Genomic DNA, 17,161 nt, shown 5'->3' with positions numbered 1-17,161 from the left:
CAAATGCGAAACCTATTACATTGCAAATGCTTCTTTAACTAGTAGTTGCATTTGCAGAGTGGTGGAGAAAGGGTGATGAGCCTCCGACCAGCGCTCAGGAATTCTGCTACATAGGACTTACAGGAGGCACCAGGAGGGCTTCTTGGCCTCCAACGTCTCTCAGGAGTAAAGTGGACTTCATCCCCCATCCGTAGCCTGCCAGGAGGCACGTTTACAGAGTGGTGGAGAAAGGGGGCATGCCCTCTGAAGACGTTTTAGCAATCCCACTGTGTGGTACTTACTGGAGGTAACAAGAGGGGTAGTTGGCCCCCAAATACATCCTATTACCTCCAGTAACTCCCACACAGCAGGATTGTTAGGTTCTCATAGCAGGCCAGGCCCCCTCTGTCCACCACTCTGCAAATGCGCTTCCTGGCTCCCTTGGATGGGTAATGACGTCCCCTTCGCTGCTGGGGGTCCTTTGGGGCCAACTAGCCTATCTCTTACCTCCAGTAAGCTCCATACACAGTGGGATTGCTGAGAGGTGGACACAGGCCATGCCCCCTTTCTCCACCACTCTGCAAACGTGCCTCATGGTGCACTCTTTGTTGGGGAATGAAGTTCCCTTGCCTCATGAGGGTCCCTGGTACCTCCAGTAAGCCCCACACAGCTGGATTGCTGAGAGTGGTCTGAGGCCACGCCCCCTTTTTACACCACCCGGCAAACGCACCACAGGTGGTAGTCCCCGGGGTGTGGAGGGGCTCTCACCCCCCACACATTTTTTTTAATAAATAAACACCAGGGAGGTGGATGTCCCCAGGACTGCGAGGGGCTGCGAGCCCCCTGCATTTTGATAAGGATTGCCTTGGGGAGGTGGCAGTCCCTGGGGCTGTGGGGGCCCTGTGGGCCCCCACACCTTTGTCAAATATTGCCACCGAGACCTGGACCACCCAGGGGCTTTAAGAAAACGAAGTGCAGGATACCGCACTTTTTTTTTTTTAAATTGTCTTCCGGATTCGCGCACCCAGCTCAACTCCAGCCAAATTATAAAATGCTTTTTGTGGGACCCCCTGAGCAGGCCTAGGGGGTCAGGGTGTTTCTACCCTGCCAGCTTTTCTTCATTTGTAACTTTTTTTTCCCTTTTTCTTGTGACTTGGTTACCGAGTCACAAGATGGCTGCCAACACTTCCTGGTTTGGAGTGTTGGCCGCCAATCAGAATTAAACTCGTGCTCGGGAGGATTCACGGCTCTGCCTCGGTGCTCGGATATCGATATATATATATTATTTATTTCTCAGGAACTACTGAATGGATTTACACCATTTAAATAAAAGGTCGTTTTCTGAACCAAGTTCTACCTTTTTGCCAAATTTGGTGTAATTCCATTCAGCAGTTTGGGCTGTACCCTGTTCCAAATTTTCTATCGAAATTAACATGGAAAAACACGTTTTGGGACCCCTCTTTTTCTCAGCCCCCGCACGACGAATCACCCCCAAACTTTCAAGACAGGAGCTGACCTGAGCTGGTCATTAGTTTGTCAAATTTCGTGAATATTTGTCAAGCGGCGCCAAAAATATTGGCAAAACAAAAAATGCGTACAAACAATGTCAATCCCTAAGTGACCATTTAATTCATAGTCACTATGATTCGGCCCCTACAACAAAGAATAAAATCAATGTCTCGGGTTTTTATCCATGTATGCTCTGTAAGGTCTGTAAATATAGTTGTAAAGTTACCAACTTCAAGGGTAGACCAGGGGATCCTAGGCCAACTAGAAAAATAAAGCAGCTCCTAAATTGCAACTCTGAATGCACGGTGTATTGTTTGGAATGCCCTAGTCCTAAACATTACATAGGGAGCACAATACATCCAACCAAAAAACGCATTCTTGAACATATGCTCGCTATTACAAAAAAGGATGGTACTTATCCGGTGGCTTGCCATTTCGAGAAATTCCATCTGAGCAATCGAGAGACCTCCTAAAATGTTATTGTATAGATCAAATACAAAAAAATGAAAGGGAAGGGGACAGAGTTAGAACACTGCAGATCTTGGAGTCAAAATATATTATAGACCTCCAAACCAAAGCTCCCATAGGACTCAATAACGATGAGGAGATGTAGGTTCATTTAGAATGAGGGTCATAATATTCATAATTGTGTGTATATGTATATAGGTATAATTTTGAGAACCAATTTAATAAGGAGAAAAAAATTAAGTTATATACTTGGACCGCATATATCCTCAAGTGACACACTTACCCATTCAGGGCTTAATAATAGATACTCAGGAGATAATATTGATGTATATATATGAAGACAATCTGTAACACTACTTTTTAGGAAATTTCATATTTAATGAATGCTATCAATAACAGACTGCAATATTGTCCATAAGTGGTTGCTTATTGAATTGTATTCTCCGTAATTATCTTGTTTTTAATGATTTCTATGCACACTATTGCACATAGGTGATATCACGATTGAATGTTGAAAAACATGTTGAAACATGTTGAAAGATGGCCGCCATGAAATTATGCTATCAATGTTCGATGTAAGTCCATCTTTTATTTTTATGAAGGACACATGATGCATTACTTGTTTTAAATACTTGCGTGTTTATACAGGAATACTGACATTGAGAAATCCCTAAGGTGAAAGGAGTCTGTCAGTGCAGGGGGTTCTGCACAATAAAGCACTTTGTTTAAACTGAACTTCCGTGTGTGCTCTCCATTGTGGCGTTGGAAGGGTTCGCAATGTGGTTACACACACACACACACACACACACACACACACATATATATATATATATATATATATATATATATATATATATATATATATATATATATATATATATATATATATATATATATATATATATATATTACCTACTGGCGGTCGCCAGTAGGTAGTTATAGTTAGGACCACGTTTCCATAGGAAATCCGCAACATTCTATTTTGAATAACTTTGGCGCCGGTCGACGAATCCTCGCGAATTTTTCAAAATAGGTGGGGCGCTACGCTCCGCTCCTTCCCTGAAAGTCTCGGGGGGATTCGTCAAGCGGGGGCTGAGATAAAAGGGGGGTGCCAAAACGCGTTTTTCCCATGCATTTTTCCATAGGACCTTTAGACAGGGCTACAGCCCGAACGTCTGAACAGAATTACTAGAAATTTGGCAGAGAGGTAGTCCTCAGGTCAAGGAAGTGCCTTTTGTAGGTTTGGTGTAAATCTGTTCAGTAGATTCTGAGAAAATAGCCTTTAAATCAATATATATATCTGAGCCAGCTTACGGTGCGCTTACCGTACGCTTACCGTACGCGTACGGTGGCGTGCGCGAGCGCGATTCTGATTGGCTCTTAGATCTTAGTAAAAATTCGAATCGGTCGAAACCAGGAAGCGGCGGCCGCCATTTCGTGTGTTTCACTCAGAAAAAAAGAGTGATATCTTGAAAAGGGGGCAAGGAGGAGAGTTACAGACCCCCTAACATTTGTAAGGGGGTCAAAGAAGGACAGAAAAGTACAAAGAAAAAATTTATTGATTTTAAAAAAAATCGCGGGGTACGCGTACGGTAAGCGTACGGTAAAAAAAAAGAAAAAAAAAGAAATGAAAATCAGATTTAAGTGTTTAGATATTAGGGGGCTCTAAAAAGAGCCGTTGTGTTTATGAAGTGATTTTTTAGTGGTACCTACAAGTAAGTACCGATGCAGAGTCTAAGGTTCAAGAGGAAGACTCTGTTCCCTTCATCATTGAAGTGCACACCATCTCCTCTATAAATGTCTTGCATGTCGTAACGCAAGTTGTTGTGGTAAATGGAACCCATACCATAGTCACGGAGGAAAGCAGAAACAGATTTGTTGACGTGCTTTCTTGCTTTGTCAATCTGCGGACAGAAATGATTGGACCAGTTCCATTTTTGCCTTTGGCATATGTTAGAAAACACAAAGGCAGTTTTAGGGAAAAGTGAAAACAGTTGTGCAAAGGTGTCCTTCATAAGCATTTCCAGACCTACCCCAGTCAAAGTGCCTAGGTCATTGCCACCACAGTGCACTATTATGAGGTCAGGGTGTTGGATGTGCATGAAGGATTTCACCAATGGCATCAATTGGTGCCACTTTAACCCTCTCTGACCAATCCATTTAATGTCTACATTTGGCAAAGCAAGGTCTCTCACCATATCTGTTTTCTCTGCATACTTTTCACTCCAGAAGACATAGCTGTGCCCTACAATCCACACTGTGAACATCTTCAAAGGAGAACTGGATGCACTCAGGAGGTGTCTTTCAGTAGAATGGCAATATGAAAAGAAAGACAGTTTGGAAATGGAGGCATACATATTTTTTTCAAAAAAAAAAGAACTGATTGGCTGTTTCATACCATTCTAGAATAAAAACTAGGCTGTATGTGTAAATTAATAGAAGCATGTTTTGTATTGGTACAGAAAAATGTGTTACCAAAGAACAGTACTATGGATTTGCTGTTAGGTTTGAAAAGTCAAGCACTCTTGCTCTGTGGAATTGAAACATTGTTTGGTGAACTTCTGACCTAACTCCACACAGCAGTGTTCCATGAACTGTTGCTATGGTAGCAGGCAGAAGTCAAGTTGGGGGAAGGGTACTAGGCAGAAGTCAAGTTGGGGGAAGGGTACTTTTGGAAAAGGGTTGGTTTTCAACCAATAGAAATGTGTGATTACATTTGAAAAAAAGGGGCAAGCACTGAGATTTGAAACTAACATGTATATGTGTGGAAAAAGAGAGGGAAAGTTTGCCATTATCTGGTTCTGCTGAGAGGAGAGAGGTGTAAAGAACAGAGATCCTGGCTCTGATAATCTGCTGTTTGAGTGCCACATTTCTTTCACAACTAACTAATTTTAAAGGTGAGTTTAGAGTTTGAGAGGGGATGTATATGGTAAATTAAGAAATGAATAATAGAAATGCAATTCTTTTTGTTGAAGTTGTGTTTATTATTTTCCGTTTTGGGAGAAATTTAAATGTGAGGAACAAGTAAAATAATATGGACTATGTTTTCACAATAAATTAAGGTGTACTGGTATAATAAAAGAATAGTTTAAGGGTTTGAGGTTGGACTCAGTAATGCAAATACATTCAGCATCACTAAGGCTGGTTGCCCTTGCTGGAGTGTAGGCAGTCACCCAGGTTACAAATGGTGCTGGTCTGAAAAAGATGTTTGGACATGTGCTTTTTAAAAAATCTGAAAAGTGGATTCATAATGTGTCAGTCTGTAAAAGTGTTTATCACTTGCCAAAAAAAAGAGCAGTAAGTGTGCTTTCAAATTGGCAAAGAAATTTCGTTTTGTGACTAATGTGAAAACATGACTCTGTGTGCAAATAGGAATTACAGGCAGAGATTTATTGCGTATTGCTCTGGTGATTTCACAGTTGCATTAGATGGAAAGGGGGAGCCATTTTTTGGTGCAGAAGCAGACTCTTAGCACACACCTAGCTGCTTACTATGTGGAATCATGCACAGTATTCACAAGCGAGTGGGGTTTGAGGTTTCAGTCAGTAATGCAAATACATTCAGCATCACTAAGGCTGGTTGCCCTTGCTGGAGTGTAGGCAGTCAACCAGGTTACACATGGTGCTGGTCTGAAAAAGCAGTTTGGACATGTGCTTTTTAAAAAATCTGAAAAGTGGATTCATAATGTGTCAGTCTGTAAAAGTGTTTATCACTTGCCAAAAAAAAGAGCAGTAAGTGTGCTTTCAAATTGGCAAAGAAATTTCGTTTTGTGACTAATGTGAAAACATGACTCTGTGTGCAAATAGGAATTACAGGCAGAGATTTATTGCGTATTGCTCTGGTGATTTCACAGTTGCATTAGATGGAAAGGGGGAGCCATTTTTTGGTGCAGAAGCAGACTCTTAGCACACACCCAGCTGCTTACCATGTGGAATCATGCACAGTATTCACAAGCGAGTGGGGTTTGAGGTTTCAGTCAGTAATGCAAATACATTCAGCATCACTAAGGCTGGTTGCCCTTGCTGGAGTGTAGGCAGTCACCCAGGTTACAAATGGTGCTGGTCTGAAAAAGCAGTTTGGACATGTGCTTTTTAAAAAATCTGAAAAGTGGATTCATAATGTGTCAGTCTGTAAAAATGTTTATCACTTGCAAAAAAAAAGAGCAGTAAGTGTGCTTTCAAATTGGCAAAGAAATTTCGTTTTGTGACTAATGTGAAAACATGACTCTGTGTGCAAATAGGAATTACAGGCAGAGATTTATTGCGTATTGCTCTGGTGATTTCACAGTTGCATTAGATGGAAAGGGGGAGCCATTTTTTGGTGCAGAAGCAGACTCTTAGCACACACCTAGCTGCTTACTATGTGTAATCATGCACAGTATTCACAAGCGAGTGGGGTTTGAGGTTTCAGTCAGTAATGCAAATACATTCAGTATCACTAAGGCTGGTTGCCCTTGCTGGAGTGTAGGCAGTCACCCAGGTTACAAATGGTGCTGGTCTGAAAAAGCAGTTTGGACATGTGCTTTTTAAAAAATCTGAAAAGTGGATTCATAATGTGTCAGTCTGTAAAAGTGTTTATCACTTGCCAAAAAAAAGAGCAGTAAGTGTGCTTTCAAATTGGCAAAGAAATTTCGTTTTGTGACTAATGTGAAAACATGACTCTGTGTGCAAATAGGAATTACAGGCAGAGATTTATTGCGTATTGCTCTGGTGATTTCACAGTTGCATTAGATGGAAAGGGGGAGCCATTTTTTGGTGCAGAAGCAGACTCTTAGCACACACCCAGCTGCTTACCATGTGGAATCATGCACAGTATTCACAAGCGAGTGGGGTTTGAGGTTTCAGTCAGTAATGCAAATACATTCAGCATCACTAAGGCTGGTTGCCCTTGCTAGAGTGTAGGCAGTCACCCAGGTTACAAATGGTGCTGGTCTGAAAAAGCAGTTTGGATATGTGCTTTTTAAAAAATCTGAAAAGTGGATTCATAATGTGTCAGTCTGTAAAAGTGATTATCACTTGCCAAAAAAAAGAGCAGTAAGTGTGCTTTCAAATTGGCAAAGAAATTTCGTTTTGTGACTAATGTGAAAACATGACTCTGTGTGCAAATAGGAATTACAGGCAGAGATTTATTGCGTATTGCTCTGGTGATTTCACAGTTACATTAGATGGAAAGGGGGAGCCATTTTTTGGTGCAGAAGCAGACTCTTAGCACACAGCCAGCTGCTTACCATGTGGAATCATGCACAGTATTCACAAGCGAGTGGGGTTTGAGGTTTCAGTCAGTAATGCAAATACATTCAGCATCACTAAGGCTGGTTGCCCTTGCTGGAGTGTAGGCAGTCATCCAGGTTACAAATGGTGCTGGTCTGAAAAAGCAGTTTGGACATGTGCTTTTTAAAAAATCTGAAAAGTGGATTCATAATGTGTCAGTCTGTAAAAGTGTTTATCACTTGCCAAAAAAAAGAGCAGTAAGTGTGCTTTCAAATTGGCAAAGAAATTTCGTTTTGTGACTAATGTGAAAACATGACTCTGTGTGCAAATAGGAATTACAGGCAGAGATTTATTGTGTATTGCTTTGGTGATTTCACAGTTGCATTAGATGGAAAGGGGGAGCCATTTTTTGGTGCAGAAGCAGACTCTTAGCACACACCCAGCTGCTTACCATGTGGAATCATGCACAGTATTCACAAGCGAGTGGGGTTTGAGGTTTCAGTCAGTAATGCAAACACATTCAGCATCACTAAGGCTGTTTGCCCTTGCTGGAGTGTAGGCAGTCACCCAGGTTACAAATGGTGCTGGTCTGAAAAAGCAGTTTGGACATGTGCTTTTTAAAAAATCTGAAAAGTGGATTCATAATGTGTCAGTCTGTAAAAGTGTTTATCACTTGCCAAAAAAAAGAGCAGTAAGTGTGCTTTCAAATTGGCAAAGAAATTTCGTTTAAGGGCCTAATGTGAAAACATGACTCTGTGTGCAAATAGGAATTACAGACAGAGATTTATTGCATATTGCTCTGGTGATTTCACAGTTGCATTAGATGGAAAGGGGGAGCCATTTTTTGGTGCAGAAGCAGACTCTTAGCACACACCCAGCTGCTTACCATGTGGAATCATGGACAGTATTCACAAGCGAGTGGGGTTTGAGGTTTCAGTCAGTAATGCAAATACATTCAGCATCACTAAGGCTGTTTGCCCTTGCTGGAGTGTAGGCAGTCACCCAGGTTACAAATGGTGATGGTCTGAAAAAGCAGTTTGGACATGTGCTTTTTAAAAAATCTGAAAAGTGGATTCATAATGTGTCAGTCTGTAAAAGTGTTTATCACTTGCCAAAAAAAAGAGCAGTAAGTGTGCTTTTAAATTGGCAAAGAAATTTCGTTTAAGGGCCTAATGTGAAAACATGACTCTGTGTGCAAATAGGAATTACAGGCAGAGATTTATTGCGTATTGCTCTGGTGATTTCACAGTTGCATTAGATGGAAAGGGGGAGCAATTTTTTGGTGCAGAAGCAGACTCTTAGCACACACCCAGCTGCTTACCATGTAGAATCATGGACAGTATTCACAAGCGAGGGGGGTTTGAGGTTTCAGTCAGTAATGCAAATACATTCAGCATCACTAAGGCTGTTTGCCCTTGCTGGAGTGTAGGCAGTCACCCAGGTTACAAATGGTGCTGGTCTGAAAAAGCAGTTTGGACATGTGCTTTTTAAAAAATCTGAAAAGTGGATTCATAATGTGTCAGTCTGTAAAAGTGTTTATCACTTGCCAAAAAAAAGAGCAGTAAGTGTGCTTTCAAATTGGCAAAGAAATTTCGTTTTGTGACTAATGTGAAAACATGACTCTGTGTGCAAATAGGAATTACAGGCAGAGATTTATTGCGTATTGCTCTGGTGATTTCACAGTTGCATTAGAAGGAAAGGGGGAGCCAGTTTTTTGGTGCAGAAGCAGACTCTTAGCACACACCCAGCTGCTTACCATGTGGAATCATGCACAGTATTCACAAGCGAGTGGGGTTTGAGGTTTCAGTCAGTAATGCAAATACATTCAGCATCACTAAGGCTGGTTGCCCTTGCTGGAGTGTAGGCAGTCACCCAGGTTACAAATGGTGCTGGTCTGAAAAAGCAGTTTGGACATGTGCTTTTTAAAAAATCTGAAAAGTGGATTCATAATGTGTCAGTCTGTAAAAGTGATTATCACTTGCCAAAAAAAAGAGCAGTAAGTGTGCTTTCAAATTGGCAAAGAAATTTCGTTTTGTGACTAATGTGAAAACAAATGTAGTAATATATTTAATTAAAATAAAGGAATTTTTTTTTAGTTTTTTTCAGGTATTGCTGAAGAGCAGTGAACAAAATTTAAGATGCCTACAAAATCCAGAGTAAAAAAAGAACAAAAAAAAACCTATATTTGAAGACAACTGGAGGACCTAAGTTAGTTGAAGATGCTCATGTTGGGAAGAAGAAAAAATCTTCTGGTAAGCAGACAAAAAATTTTCTAAGGAACATATTCAAAAAAAGGAAAAATGTACAAAATGTCTGTACTGGAAAGAATGATTTCAATCGAAAAGCACAGGAAAAAATTGAGAATTTAGTTAATGCAAATATACCTTCTGCAACTAAAAAGATAAACTTAAACAGAAAAACAGCGTTTAAAGAGATACGTAGAAAAATGTTTCAGAGAAGAGTTATGTCCAATTTGATAAAGGATGTGAAGAAATATAAGCAAAAGGCAAAGTTTTATAAGAGAAAAAAAGAAATTGAAGCCATTGCAGCAAAGGCATTAGAATTAAAAAGGAAACTATTCATTTTAATTTTGAATAGGATGCGTACATTAGACAAAATGGTTAATGTACTGAAATCACATAGCAAAAGGAAAAGAGTAGTGAACAGAACAAACTTTTGTAAAGTGTTTTTAGGAAAATGGATGCATAGTTCAAGTAGTGAACCTTTTTTTAATGAAGAGAGTTATTTTCAAAGTAATAGTTTGCTGCATGCAGTTGACACCAGAGGTCGTGCTTATGAAGTGAAAAATGGTTGCATAATGGAGAAGGAGATAATGGTTCCAAGAGATGAGGTACAAGTGATGGCGGATGAGGCTATGGGGAGACGTCCTAAAGCCCCAGTGTACACTTGGAATTGTAGTAGTATTTGCACTGTGCGTCAGGAATCTATTGATAAATTTCGTGAGTTTCTAAGAGAATATAGCAAAAAAAGTGTAAAACAGAAGATTAAGGTGCTTCAAAGTTTGGATCCATGCAGAGTGAGAGAGAATACTGGTTTGCAGGGTCATTCTCTGGCTTGTCTATCTAGAAAAGTGTGTAATAGTGTTTTCCATCATTTTAGGATGCTGGCTGTTCATCATACTGAAATGAGAAAGTTTGTGAGACGGTTGTATTTTGCTAAAAGTCCAGCAATAAAGTTAGATGAATTGAATAGGGCTCTGTTCCGTGGAACGGTATCAGATGTAGAGAAGGTTGTTGATGAAATTCAGTTTTGTTACTTTGGTCCTGAACAAAACAGTGCAGAGAAGGACACAGTAAATGAGGAAGAAGTGGAAGAGAATGTAGAACCCTCTGTAAGTAAGACATTTAATAATCACATAACAACATTTGCAATAATCTCTAATGAAAGACCAAATGTTACTTGTATTTGTTGCCGCAGAACTCATTATAGAAAACAAACCAGGTATGTTGATCTCTACAGAAAGAGTGAAAATGAAGATAATTATAAGTGGAAGGATTTTGCCACATATATATTTCTTAAAAATTGTTTTGAATTGGGTGAAGTTCAGCGTATTTGTAAATACTGTTACAACAAGTTAGAGGAAAATAGAATGCCGACCAGAGCTGTACATAATAATTTAGAATTGGATGCTATTCCTGCTGAACTTTCTGAATTAAATACATATGAGTCTATACTCATTCAATATGTTCATCCGTTCCAGACCATAGTACGTATGGAGCCCAAAACTGGTAAATTACCTCCTTCAGATTTACTGAGAGGTTTAAAAGGTAGAGTGGTGTATTTGCCCTTGGATTTGAAAAAAAATATGGAAACTATTGATGCGGATACTTTGGAAACTGAACCATTAATTATTCTGGTTAATGGTGTACCTACAAAGAATAAGAAGATTTGGCAGGAGCTGGTAGATGTACGGAAAGTACAAAGAGCAAATTTGTATTTGAAAAGGAATAACAAATGGTATGAATCAATTTATATAGAAGAAGAAGAAGAAGAAGATTTACAAGAAGACACAGAAACACCAACTGGACAAATTGAAAAAGTGGACAAGTCAAAGGAAGAAGAAATTTATGAACATTTTAGTATACATCCTCTTCATTCAAAAGAAGTTATGGGAGACAATATTGATCTGTTTCAGATGAAGAAAGCAAAAGGAACTCCCGTGAGTGTATGGGAGGAGAGCTTGGAAGCTCGATGTTTTCCCCAGCTGTTTCCTAAAGGAAAAGGAGGACGATACGATGAACGTCCGGAACAGATTCCAGCTTCTGAGTATCGGACTACAAGACTATATGCTGAAGATCCCAGATTTCGACAAAGTATTCCTTATTTGTTCCATCTTTTATTTGAAAGCGACTTGTCTGCACTGTCTTATGCAGTAAATCACATTTTAAAAAGTGGAGTACATTTACAAAATGTGTCTGCTAAGGATTTTATGGAGAAAGTGCAGCACCGAGATGATCATTTGGAAACACAACTGATCAATCTGATGGCTTGTCAGCGTGGGACAAATGAATATTGGTACTGACGCCATGGTGAATTAAAATGCATGTTACGGAATTTAGGAACACCAACATGGTTCCTTACCCTAAGCTGTGCGGAGTACGCTTGGGATGATTTACTGGATTTTCTACGAGAGGCAAATTCAAACATTAAAAACATCGAATACAAGACAGCAGGAGAACTGTGCTCATTGGATCCGGTTAATGTTTGCAGATATTTCAATCATAGATTTGAGGCTATGATGTCCTTCATCTGCAATAAAAAAAATCCACCTCTAGGAGAAGTAGTGGATTTCTTTTGGAGAAAAGAGTACCAGGCAAGAGGTGCTCCTCATATTCATATGCTGTTGTGGATTAAGGATGCCCCAAAGTTTGGAACAGATGCTGATGAAGCAGTGTTATCTTACATTGAAGAATATGCAACATGTGCTATACCAAAAAGCACAGAAGAGAAAAAGTTAAAGGAGCAAGTTTTACATTTCCAAAGTCATCGGTGTGGAAAATACTGTCGACGGAAATACAAGAGCAAAGATAAATACTACACTAAATGTCGATTTGGATTTCCTAGACCTGTTCTTTCAAATGGAAGAGTTAACAGTTTTATGTCATCTGTGAGACATACTATCACAAGAAAATCACCTAAGAATACCTACAACCTTAAAAGAAAAGAAGAATCAAAAAATATAAATGACTACAACCCAGTGATTTTATCCATGTGGAACGCTAACATGGATATACAGTATGTAGCTGACAATTCCATTGCTGTTGCTCGATATGTAACGTCTTACATTACGAAATCAGAAAAAACAGAATTGAAGGAAATGTGGGAAGAGATTTCTCACGAGAAAACTGTCAGTAAGAAGCTGTACAGTTTCAGTTTGAAGATGTTATCGCATCGAGAAATTGGATCCTACGAATGTTCAGATAGGTTATCTTCTGCAAGTCTCTACTCGAAATCAAGAAGAATAATTTGGGCAAGTTTAGGCCTTGCAGCAATGAGAAATCGGGTACTGAAATCTGTTGGAGAAATTGAATATTTGGCCGAGAATGACCCAGAAAGTACAGATATTTTGAAATCAAACATATTGGACACATATTATCCCAAGAGAAGTCATCATCTGGAGAACATGTGTCTCTATGAAGTGCTGCAGAACTACATTTATTCACGGAAAGCCGCAGAAGACATCAACAATGGAAAATATAAAGTCATTGGTGAGGAAGGATGTTTGGTGAAGCAAACAAAAGGAAGTTTGATAAATCACCGGAAGCTGAGTTGCGACACTACTGACAAAAAGGAATTTTACTACTTGGCTCTTTTACAGCTGTTTAAACCATGGCGTACAGAGGATGAACTACTGGGAGAATTTCAAAGCTATGAAGATTCTTTTAATGCTTGCAAAGACAGCATACAATGCAATACATTCACAACTTATCTGCAAATTTTAAATGAAGAAATTGAACAGGAAACTACAATTGCAGCAGAAATAGCTAGAGACAGTTCTCAGGACAGCCAAAGTTCAGGAACACTCAGTCAAGATCCCCTAGGACAACCAATCGTTGAAAATGAAGCATCAATAGCCATGAATGAAGTGGAAACGGCTATGAATCAAGCTCAAGGAGAATTTATAGACTTACAAAATTTGGAAAGACAACTGAACGAAGAGCAGCAACAAATTTATGAAGAGATCAGAAAAAAAATTGATCACGGATTTCTACATGAAAAAAAAGAGTGCTCATGCACATCATTTCATCCAATCAGGATGTATGTAAGCGGACAAGCTGGAACTGGAAAAAGTTTCCTAATAAAAGTCATCAGAAGCTACCTACAGCAAAAAACGGATTCTACTTTGTCTTGTGTGGTTACTGCTCCAACTGGGTTAGCAGCATATAACATAAAAGGAATCACTTTACATCGTTTGCTAATGTTACCAGTGGAGCATGAGAACAAAATACAATACAACAAGCTAACTGGAGAAGCATGCTTGGAAGTTTCAAGAGTATTGAAGAAGATGCAAGTTCTCATTATTGATGAGGTGAGCATGGTATCAAACTTAATGCTTGCCTTTGTGCATTTAAGAATGCAGCAAATTCTGAAGACAGACTATGACGTGTTATTTGGAGGAAAACACGTCATAGTTTTTGGAGATCTTTTGCAACTTACTCCAGTTAAAGGACAACCAGTGTTTAATACTGTGACACATGAAGACACGAAGAAGTCATTGGGAAGCATCGGTAATAGAAATATTTGGTCCTTCTTTGAGTACAAGGAACTTACAACTAATATGAGGCAAGCAAACGATGAAGAATATGGAAGTATTCTGAAAGATATCAGGATTGGACTACTCACAGAAGCTGGCAAAAAAGCATTACAGAGTCGGCTGCTACATAATTTATTTCCAAAGGAAGAAATAGTTGCAGAGAAGATATACAAGAACATTGCAGAAAACAAAAGTGTCATCTGCTTAATGCCAACTCTACGTGAATGCTCAATATTCAATGAGGAGCTTTTGAAATTGGAAAAGGAAGATATCAGGAAATTGGAAGCAGTGGACAAAATTGAGGATGGAAGAATTACTGTCACATTAACAGGCACACTGAAAAATAAATTGGATTCACTAGAGAAGAACATTTCCAAAACAGCTGGATTAGAAAAAAATCTATATGTTTGCATGAACTGTAGAGTATTTTTAAGGAGAAATTTGGATGTTGAAAAAGGTTTAGTTAATGGAGCTATGGGAAGAGTTGTGGGTTTTATTAATTATCAGAAAAAAGATGGAATTGAATGTTTAAAAATAAAATTTGATCAGATAGAAGAAGTTAAAGACATTTGTCGTTGTTCAGTTCGTTTCATGCTTGTGAAAGACTTATATGTACGTAGGAAGCAGTTTCCGTTTTCGCTAGCATATGCTGTAACTATTCACAAGTCTCAAGGATTGACTGTAGATTGTGCATTTGTGAACATTGGTTCAACTGTGTTCAAAGAAGGTATGGCATATGTTGCTTTGTCACGAGTGAAAACATTATCAGGTTTATTCATGATAGACTTTGATGATTCAAAAGTTAGTGCTGATACAAATTGTGTAAAGGAGTATAATAGATTAAGAAGAAGCTATGCTCCTCATTTAGGTCAGTATCCTGTGTTGGAGAAACGTGTAGTTTCTCGTAAAAGGAGAAATGAGAATATCTGTAATGAAGATGTAGAGAGGAGGAAAAAAAAGAGGAGTGATGTAATTGCAAGCAAAAAGAATAAGGAAAATGAAGAACAGGTTGTAGGATGTTATTTTGAAAATAGCTCTGGTGTCAACTGCTACGCTAATGTAGTGCTGAATGTTGCATTTTATCTGGAAAGTTTGCAAGAGCAGATAATAGTAAATCAGGGAAAAAGATTCTGTTCTGTGCTGAGTCTCCTTTTTGAAAAGCTGAGTAATGATAAAACTCAAATAGAAAGTGCTACTGAAATTAGAAAAGTTTTAGATGTATGTTCAGGACGAACACAGTTTTCTCAAAATGTACAGCAAGACGCACAGGAATTCTTGATTTATTTTCTTCAGGTACTGGAAGAAGAAGGGGTTCCCATTGAAAATATGTTTGGTCTCTCTTATAAATGGGAACATAGTTGTGAAAACTGTTATAATATATGTGGCTCTAATGTTAATTCTGAAAGGTTTATTTATTTAACATTGCCAGAGAGTAAAACAGTCACTTTTGCAAAATTAGTTAAAGATGCTAATCATAGCATGCAATGCGGTGAGTGTAAATCTGACATGTTTTCAACATTAATTTTAAAGGAATACAGACAGTATGTAATTTTAATGATGCAACGATGTAGAGCTGATGGTTCAAAATTGGATACTTTAATAAAGAAGTTTACAGGCCAGCAATTATCAATTTCAGGAAAAACTTTTGTAACAGTTGCAATAATTTTCCATGATGGACCTACTGTAACTTCTGGTCATTACACAGTTTATCTTAAATGTGAAAAAGGCTGGACACTGTGTAATGATTCCCAATTGATTTTTAAGCAACGTTTGCCTTTTGATTTAGCAAATTCCTATCTAATCTTCCTGAAACCTAAATTTTAGAGAGATTTGACAACATCTGGACAAAACAATTTTACCATTTTACTGGATTACCATTTGGAATTTACAAATAAAAAGATTTAACAAATTATCATTTGGCCTAATGGAAAGGTAACCAATTGTAATGTGGAATTTTTCCATTTTTTAAGGAAACTTTGGAAAACCAAAAATTTAGAAAAAATCGGTAACATCTGCACAATTTAAATTTTGGAATGTTATTAAATTGCCATTGGAAATTTTTTCAAAAAAGATTTTTAAAATTACTATTTGGCCATGCGGAAAAGTAAACAATTCTATTGTGGACTTATTTAATTATTAATTAATCTTTCGGAAACCAAAATGTTACAGAGAATCGGTGACATCTGTACAATTTAAACTTTAGATTTTTATTGGATTACCATTGGAAATTAAACAAAAAAAGAATTTTAAAATTACTATTTGGTCTAAAGGAAATGGAACCAGATGTATTGTGGAGTTATTTGAGATATATTATTGTGATTATACTTCTGAAACAAAAATATCAGACGGTATTTTAAAGAAATAAGTATTGATATTAGATGATATTTTTTAAGAATATTATGCATTTCTAAAAAGTTATGTTTATGCAAAAAGAGATTGTGGGCTTTTTTAAAACAATCTTTGAGATTGTTAATTTTTTTTGCCTGCTGTTAAATGATGAATGCAATTGCTTTCACAATTTATAGTGAAATGCAATATTTTCTGAAAACAGCAAAAAAAAGGCAAAAATATTTTTTGAAAAATATGTAAATATGTGTACTGTATTATAAAATGTTTTATTAAATATTAATACTTTTTTCTTTTTTTTCAGATTGAGATAGAAATTTTTTGAAAACTAGAACCATTTTTAAAGCAATTAAAAAAAAAATTAAATGAATAAATCTTTTTTTGAGTGGGTATGGTAAGTCAATAATGTCATGGTCCCTTTTTCCACTTCTCTACAATCACATTTTCAGTTTTTAATTGTAGTCTCTCAAGGACCTTGTAAAATGATAATTGATTTTTAGTGTTTTAAAAAAAAAAAAAAAAATATTACGCGTACCGTACGCGTACGGTAAAAAAAAAATAAAAAAAGTTTTTAAAAAAATATATAAAAAATAGATGAAAGGTAAGGTTGGCTCTTAAAAGAGCCGTTGTGTTCATGCAGGGACAGAGGAAAGAAAGATTGGGAATATTAGACGGTACGACAAGTGTGCTGATCTATTTTACTGTTCACTAGGGAAATACTGGTCTGCCTATAAGTAATTAGATCGTGACAAGTGGCGCACCGTACTTCAACCCTCGCAAACCGAGGGTTAATTTCCAGAGGACCAGAAAAAGGAGATGCTCCCCCCACAGATGAAGGGCTCACCTGACCTGCAGAAGAAGGACTCGGCCCTGC

Source organism: Triturus cristatus, chromosome 4_2 (genome assembly GCF_964204655.1).
Source record: "Triturus cristatus chromosome 4_2, aTriCri1.1, whole genome shotgun sequence".
Lineage (NCBI taxonomy): Eukaryota > Metazoa > Chordata > Amphibia > Caudata > Salamandridae > Triturus > Triturus cristatus.
The sequence above is the reverse complement of the archived record's forward strand: the minus strand, read 5'-3'. Positions refer to the sequence as shown.